Raw genomic sequence first — 6802 nt, forward strand, 5'->3', positions numbered from 1 at the left:
AAAGATAATTTTTATGTGGAATGCTACCTAGCATAATCTTGATCATGTAATCTAATCATGGCATGAATATTACGACACGAGTGATTCAAAGCAATTGTCTATCATTTGACATTAAGACAATAATACTTCAAGCATACTAATAAAGCAATCATGTATTTTCAAAATAACATGGCCAAAGAAAGTTATCCCTACAAAATCATATGGTCTGGCTATGCTCCATCTTCATCACACAAAATATTCAAATCATGCACAACCCCGATGACAAGCCAAGCAATTGTTTCATACTTTTGACGTTCTCAAACCTTTTCAACTTTCACGCAATACATGAGCGTGAGCCATGGACATAACACTATAGGTGGAATAGAATATGATGGTGGAGGTTGTGTGGAGAAGACAAAAAGGAGAAAGTCTCACATCGACGCAGCTAATCAATGGGCTATGGAGATGCCCATCAATTGATGTCAATGCGAGGAGTAGGGATTGCCATGCAACGGATGCACTAAGAGCTATAAGTGTATGAAAGGTCAAACTGAAACTAAGTGGGTGTGCATCCAACTTGCTTGCTCATGAAGACCTCGGGCATTTGAGGAAGCCCATCATCGGAATATACAAGCCAAGTTCTATAATGAAAATTCCCACTAGTATATGAAAGTGATAACTCAAGAGACTCTCTAAATGAAGAACATGGTGCTACTCTGAAGCGTTAAGCATCATCGAACATTAAGCGTGCGGACCCTACGTGTCGTGGAATAGTCACGGCATATGCCCTTGTGAAAGGACTTAGTCGTGGAGCCATCGCAACTAGCAAGCTTAAAGGGGTTAAAGCAGGACAAAGGACACGAGGGTTATACTGGTTCGGCCCCTTACGGTGAAGGTAAAAGCCTACTCCAGTTGAGGTGGAATTACTAGGGTTTCGATGACCAGGGAGCGAATCTGCTATGCCTGGCTACCGATTTGATGTTACCTCCTTTAAGCCGCCGGCGTGTCATCCCCTTATATACACGGGTTGACGCCCCGCGTCCTACAGAGTCCCGGCCGGCTTATAAACAGTATCCGGCTCGGTAACTAGTTAATCTTGCCTTACAACACAAGTCATGCCATTACGGCGGTTTATCACTACGGGCCTTAAGTCGCCTACGGGCTTTAGGCCCTTTATTGAACCGCCATCTTCAAGCTTGATATTGGGCTTCATATAATGAATTGTTATAGCGTAACCCGGCCCCTCCTGGGCGGGTTACACCAGTAGTTATATCCCCAACATTAGGCCCCAGATTGATTTGAACCGGTTCATGTCAATCTTCAATACTTTAAGAAAAACCTTCTGGCTTCTGTCTGTGCAAAGTTATAACCTGCCATGACGTCATCTTCTGGATTCATGATAACCCGCCATGACGTCATCTTCCATTAAATTCATTTTATTCTATCATATCTCAACGGATCTTTATCTTAATGACCATCCCGAAAATTGAGGCGTCGGAGTAGCCGGATATCCATGTCTGGCCTCCTCGTTTCTCGCGCCCTCTCTGTCAGTCTTTCCTTATAAATAAGCATGACTTTTAGGTCTTTCTTCATTCTCCCCCTTTCTGTCATCTTCTTCCTCTCCCGACTCCGCTGCTGCTCGAGCTCCGCCGCCGCCGCAGTAGAGCACCTCATCTTCGTCGATCTTGGCCGCTGCATCAACCTGAATCGACCAGAGAACGGCGGCGATCCTCCGCAGTAGATCTACAGCCGTAAGTCTTCACCTTCCCACACTTCAGATCTGCATTTAGGGTTTCCAAGTTCTTCCGTGTTCTTCATGGTTCAACACAGTTTCTTCGTAGTTCCTCCACCGCGGCTTTATTTGATCCAAAAGTAGTATGGAACTCATGCGGTAGTTGCTTCGCATCCATTTTCAATACTAGCAGATCCCTTTTGCTTGTAAAAAGACCTCATTAGAGCTCACGAACTCATCTGTACTAGTTTTTAGGTCTAGAATATTTTCTTTTCTGAACCACTGTTTGATCCAAAATAGCAACTACAACCTGTGAGACCTGTTTGTGCGATACTTAGGCAAAAAACTGTATCCATTATCCATGGCGGCTCTTACCACCGGCTTAACGAGGCAATGCTCAATGAATGATTCTGATCACTCATAGTGGATTTAAATAATTTAATTGCTACTGTTTCCCATGGCGGCTTAAAAAATCTGACACAATTAGCCATATATCATTAGGCCCCTTCGTAAGCCGCCATCTTGAATATGAATTGAAGTACTTTCTCCGGCTTAAATTTGAGCCGGAAATTTTTATTTTGTCATAGGCTTCCATCCTTCATAATGCCGCCCAAGGCTCCCAAAGCACCCATCACATGCAACTGGGTTAAATCCACCGTCACTGATAGCATCTTAGACGGTTTTGTGAAGAGTAGTCATCTGCCGAAGAAAGAGATCTTGCCGTCTTATCGTGCTCCTGACCCGTCAGAAGAAAAACCTCAACCCAAGGATGGGGAAGTTGTCATTTTTACTGATCACATGAGCCGGGCTTTGCTCCACCTAGCTCAAAAAATTTCAGAGACGTCTTGCACTTTTTTGACCTGCGGCCTCAAGACATCGGACCAAATTCTGTGTCAAACATCTGCAATTTCCAAGTATTCTGTGAGGTGTACCTTGGAGAAGAGCCCAGCATACTACTCTTTAGAGAGTTATTTTATCTGAACCGTCAAAACGAATGTGCCCACGGGCCCAGTTTGGAACTTGGCGGGATCTCAATCCAGCGACGTAGAGACTGCCTCTTCCCTTATGCCGAGCCGCCGAGTCACCCTAAAGATTGGAACCAGACTTGGTTCTACTGTCAGGACACTTCTCCGGCTGATGAGAACCCCTTGCCCGGCTTTCGCGCCCTGCGCCTGGAGTTTACTCACCCTTTACCAGATAAATTATCTCCGGCTGAACGTCAAACACTTGCCCCCACGATCAACAAGATCAAAGCTTTTCTGGGGAACGGCCTAAACGGCATTGACTTGGTCCGGGTTTGGATTGCCTGGCGGGTGATTCCCTTGAGCCGCCGCCCCGGCTTGATGTGCGATTACACAGGCCAGAAAAATGATCCTCTACGGCACAGTCCTGACGACTTACCTGAGGATATCGTTGATGACATGACCAAGTCTCTTCTGAACGAGAGCCTGGCAGATTGCGGGAAAGCAGGCTTAAGTCCTTTCTGCAAGGCTAACCCGGCTCCAGCGGTAAACCATTAACTTGAGCATCTTACTTTCCACTTTGACAATTTCATCTTTACTCAAAAACTCTTGCTATATTTTACAGGCTGGTGATAAATTCTGGAAGGTCAAGTATGACCATGAGGCTGCAAAGAAGGCGAGAAAAGCCAAGAAAGCCGCCAGAAAAGCCACTGCCCGTAAGAAGGGGAACAAACCTAGCGCCTCGGATATGTTTCATCTGGACGATACCTCCGAGTCAGAGGTAACTCTTGACTCTTTAGGCTCCTTCTTTAACCATCTTATTGACACTGATTATTAGCAGGAGGATACAGGAGCAAGTCATGCAGTAACTGAAGAGGTAACTATAATTTCCTCTGACTCCGAGCCTTTGCCGAGACAGAAAGTCCGAAGGGTAACTCGGAAAGTAAGATTTTCACATCCTTTAGCTTATCAAGATCCTCAATTTCTTTTGAAGCAACAGATTCACGAGAGTCGGAGGTAGACCCGGACCAGTAAAGATGCGGACCTCTCCTCCGGCTTACCCGATGTAACAAGAAAACGCCGGACTGAGGTTATCTCTGATTTATATTCTTTGTATCCTTTGGCAGGTTTCACTCGTCAACCACTCAATTCTTCTGACTCAAACTATCAGGGTACTTCACCTTCCTCCGACGAATCAATGCAGTCCAGCATGCCGGCTTTCAAAACCGCTCCAGGGTAATGATAATCTTCTTATCTTGTGCTTATCTTACTCATGTTTTTTGTACTAACCCTTTAATTTTCAGTGTACAAGTAAAGCCCAGCAAGAGGACGAAGAAAAGTAAGCCAGCCGAAGAGCCAGTCTTTGCTGAACCGGAGCTCAGAGCGGCTGCTCCTGATACTTCCGCTCATGAGCCATCGCCTGAACCAGCCCATGACACTCCAACTCTCACCACTGATCCGCTCGTCGAACAAGCCATGGAAGGTTCTGAAGATCCGGAGAACCCTAGCCCGGCCAAGGCGGATGACCCGGACGTCGAAATCATCCGGACTGACTTCGTTGAACCGGGAAGACCCACCGCGCTGGCCAAGTGCTCCGCCAAAGAAGAACTTCTGGAACGTCACAAAACCCGGCTGGATGTCACTGATTATGCTCATCTGAGTATTGGAGAAATCGTCTCTGGTTATGTAAACCAAGTGCACAACAGCCGGGATCTGGAAGTTGATATGGTGAAACAAATACACCAAAAATCTGAGGTATAACTCTTGTTGCTTGTTCCTTAGTTATCCTTACTAGGCCAGCCCCCAAGTCTATTACTTATGATGAAATATGTTATAGTCTTGTCATCAGCTTAATAATCACTGTAAGAAAACCGGCTTATCCGGTAGCACCCAAGGGCCGGCTTAGACAACATACTTGAACCGGTCTTCACCGTATTTTAACCAAGTACTTGAATAGCAATATGCATTAGCCCCCAAGTGCCAAGTATCTTTGCTTGCAAAGTGCTTGGGACTTTATCTCCATGAACCGCCACTGTAATTAGAGCTCTTTAGCATACATAAGCCCCCAAGTGCCAAGTATGTTTGCTTGCAAAGTGCTTGGGACTTAATGTTGCATTATGATAATCCTAACTGTAACTCGGAATTTATACAGGCCGCCATTAAGCAATTTGAATCGGAGATCTCCGACTTGAAGAATCGCCTGAAAACTCAAGAAATTGAAACCCAAAAGGTAAATTCCAAGTTTGAAGTCAGTATATCCGCACAAGAGAAATTGAAAAAGAAGTTTGAGGCAGAAAGAAAGGCCTGGGCGGATGAAAAGACCGCTTACTCAACCGGGCTGAACAAGCGGAGGCCACTCTTGCAGAAACAACCGCCGAGCTATCCGGCTTAAAACACCATATATCTCAGATGGTCTCAGCATCTTTGGTAAGTTATTCTGTAAGTGTTAGCTAGCTTGAATCTTTTTCAACAAACATCTCAATTGTCCTCAGCTCACCTGACCTTGTAATGCAGGCTCGAGGAGTGCCAATCTCAACCAGAACATGCTGACAAAACTGAAGGCCGTTTATACCCTGGTGGAACAACTCTACACCGGGTCACAACGCGCCTTAGCCGTCGTGGCTCTGTCAAATGAAGTTCTCACTCATCTGGCAGATGTGCTAAGGCGGTTTGCCGTGCTACCTCAACGATTCCAAGAATTGAGACGAGCTTCTGCGAGAGCCAGAGCCATAGCTGCTTTAAGCCGGGCCAAGGCGTGGCTACCGGAGCTAGACCCGGCCGACATCGCCCTTGGGTATCCCGGTTTGAAGGAGGATGGCACCCCATTTGACCAGAAGGATTTCGCCGCTTGCGTGAAGGACGAACGTCCTATGGCCACTCTGGTCGGTAATGATACGGATCTTAGCAAATACCAACCGGGTTATGACGCCGATAATCAGAGAATTCCAACACCACATTATGAGGCAATCAGTCTGATCCCTCCCCCTCGTAAGCATACTTTCGCCCCTGAAGTTGATCCGGCCGGGTTAATTGATGATGAAGCTGAATTTGAAGCCTTGAGTGGCAATGACTGGAAATCATCAACTTTCCAGGACAGGGAAACAGCCGGAGGAGTGGAAAGGGATGAACCGGAAGCGTCAGCCCAACAACACCTTTGATTCCTCAGGCGGCTCATATTTATGTCTTGATAAAAAACAATGCTTCACTATTTGGACTTGGGGAGTCATGTAATAGAGTAGGAAAACACTTATTTTTGTCGTGCCATCGCGCACCTGTGTGGCGCTCAACACTGTTTAAGCCGCCATCTTATAGTCCCCTGTTTTATGCTGATCCTCTTCTTCCTTATGTTTAAAGGGCTGCCTTTAACTGTCCTGCATAGAGAACAAATTACAAGTCTCCCCTTACGTCGGTGATTGTTACCCTGCGTGTTGGTGTTGGCCACAAACTCCGTACCATCATCAGCCTTACGCTTATTACCTCCTTGACTCGCCGGGTTATGCTGAGGGCCCTTGCCGTTGCCATTCTTCTTTCCCTTCCCTGTCTTTTCCTCATCGGACGCGGGATCCTTGGTACTATCAGAGTCGGCGTACTTGACCAGAGCCGCCATCAGCGTACCCATATCGTTGCAATCGCGCTTGAGCCGCCCAAGCTTCATCTTCAGGGGCGCAAAACGACAATTTTGCTCCAACATTAAGACCGCAGAGCCGGCATCCATCTTATCAGACGAATGTATTATTTCCTTGACCCGGCGTACCCAATGGGTTGTAGACTCGCCTTCTTGCTGCTTGCAGTTAGTCAAATCCATAATTGACATAGATTGCCTACATGTATCTTTGAAGTTTTGGATGAACCGGGCTTTCAACTCTGCCCATGACCCAATGGAATTAGGTGGCAGTCCCTTCAACCAAGTGTGGGCAGTCCCATCCAACATCATGGTGAAGTATTTGGCCATCGCCGCTTCGCTGACCTCCAGCAACTCCATAGCCATCTCGTAGCTTTCAATCCATGCTCCGGGCTGTAAATCAGCCGTGTAATTAGGTACCTTCCTAGGTCCTTTGAAATCTTTGGGCAGACGTTCGTTACGGAGAGCCGGCACCAGACAAGGGACACCTCCGGTCCTCGTAGCTAT

The sequence above is a fragment of the Triticum aestivum genome, chromosome 5D, assembly GCF_018294505.1.
Source record: "Triticum aestivum cultivar Chinese Spring chromosome 5D, IWGSC CS RefSeq v2.1, whole genome shotgun sequence".
In the NCBI taxonomy this organism is placed as follows: domain Eukaryota; kingdom Viridiplantae; phylum Streptophyta; class Magnoliopsida; order Poales; family Poaceae; genus Triticum; species Triticum aestivum.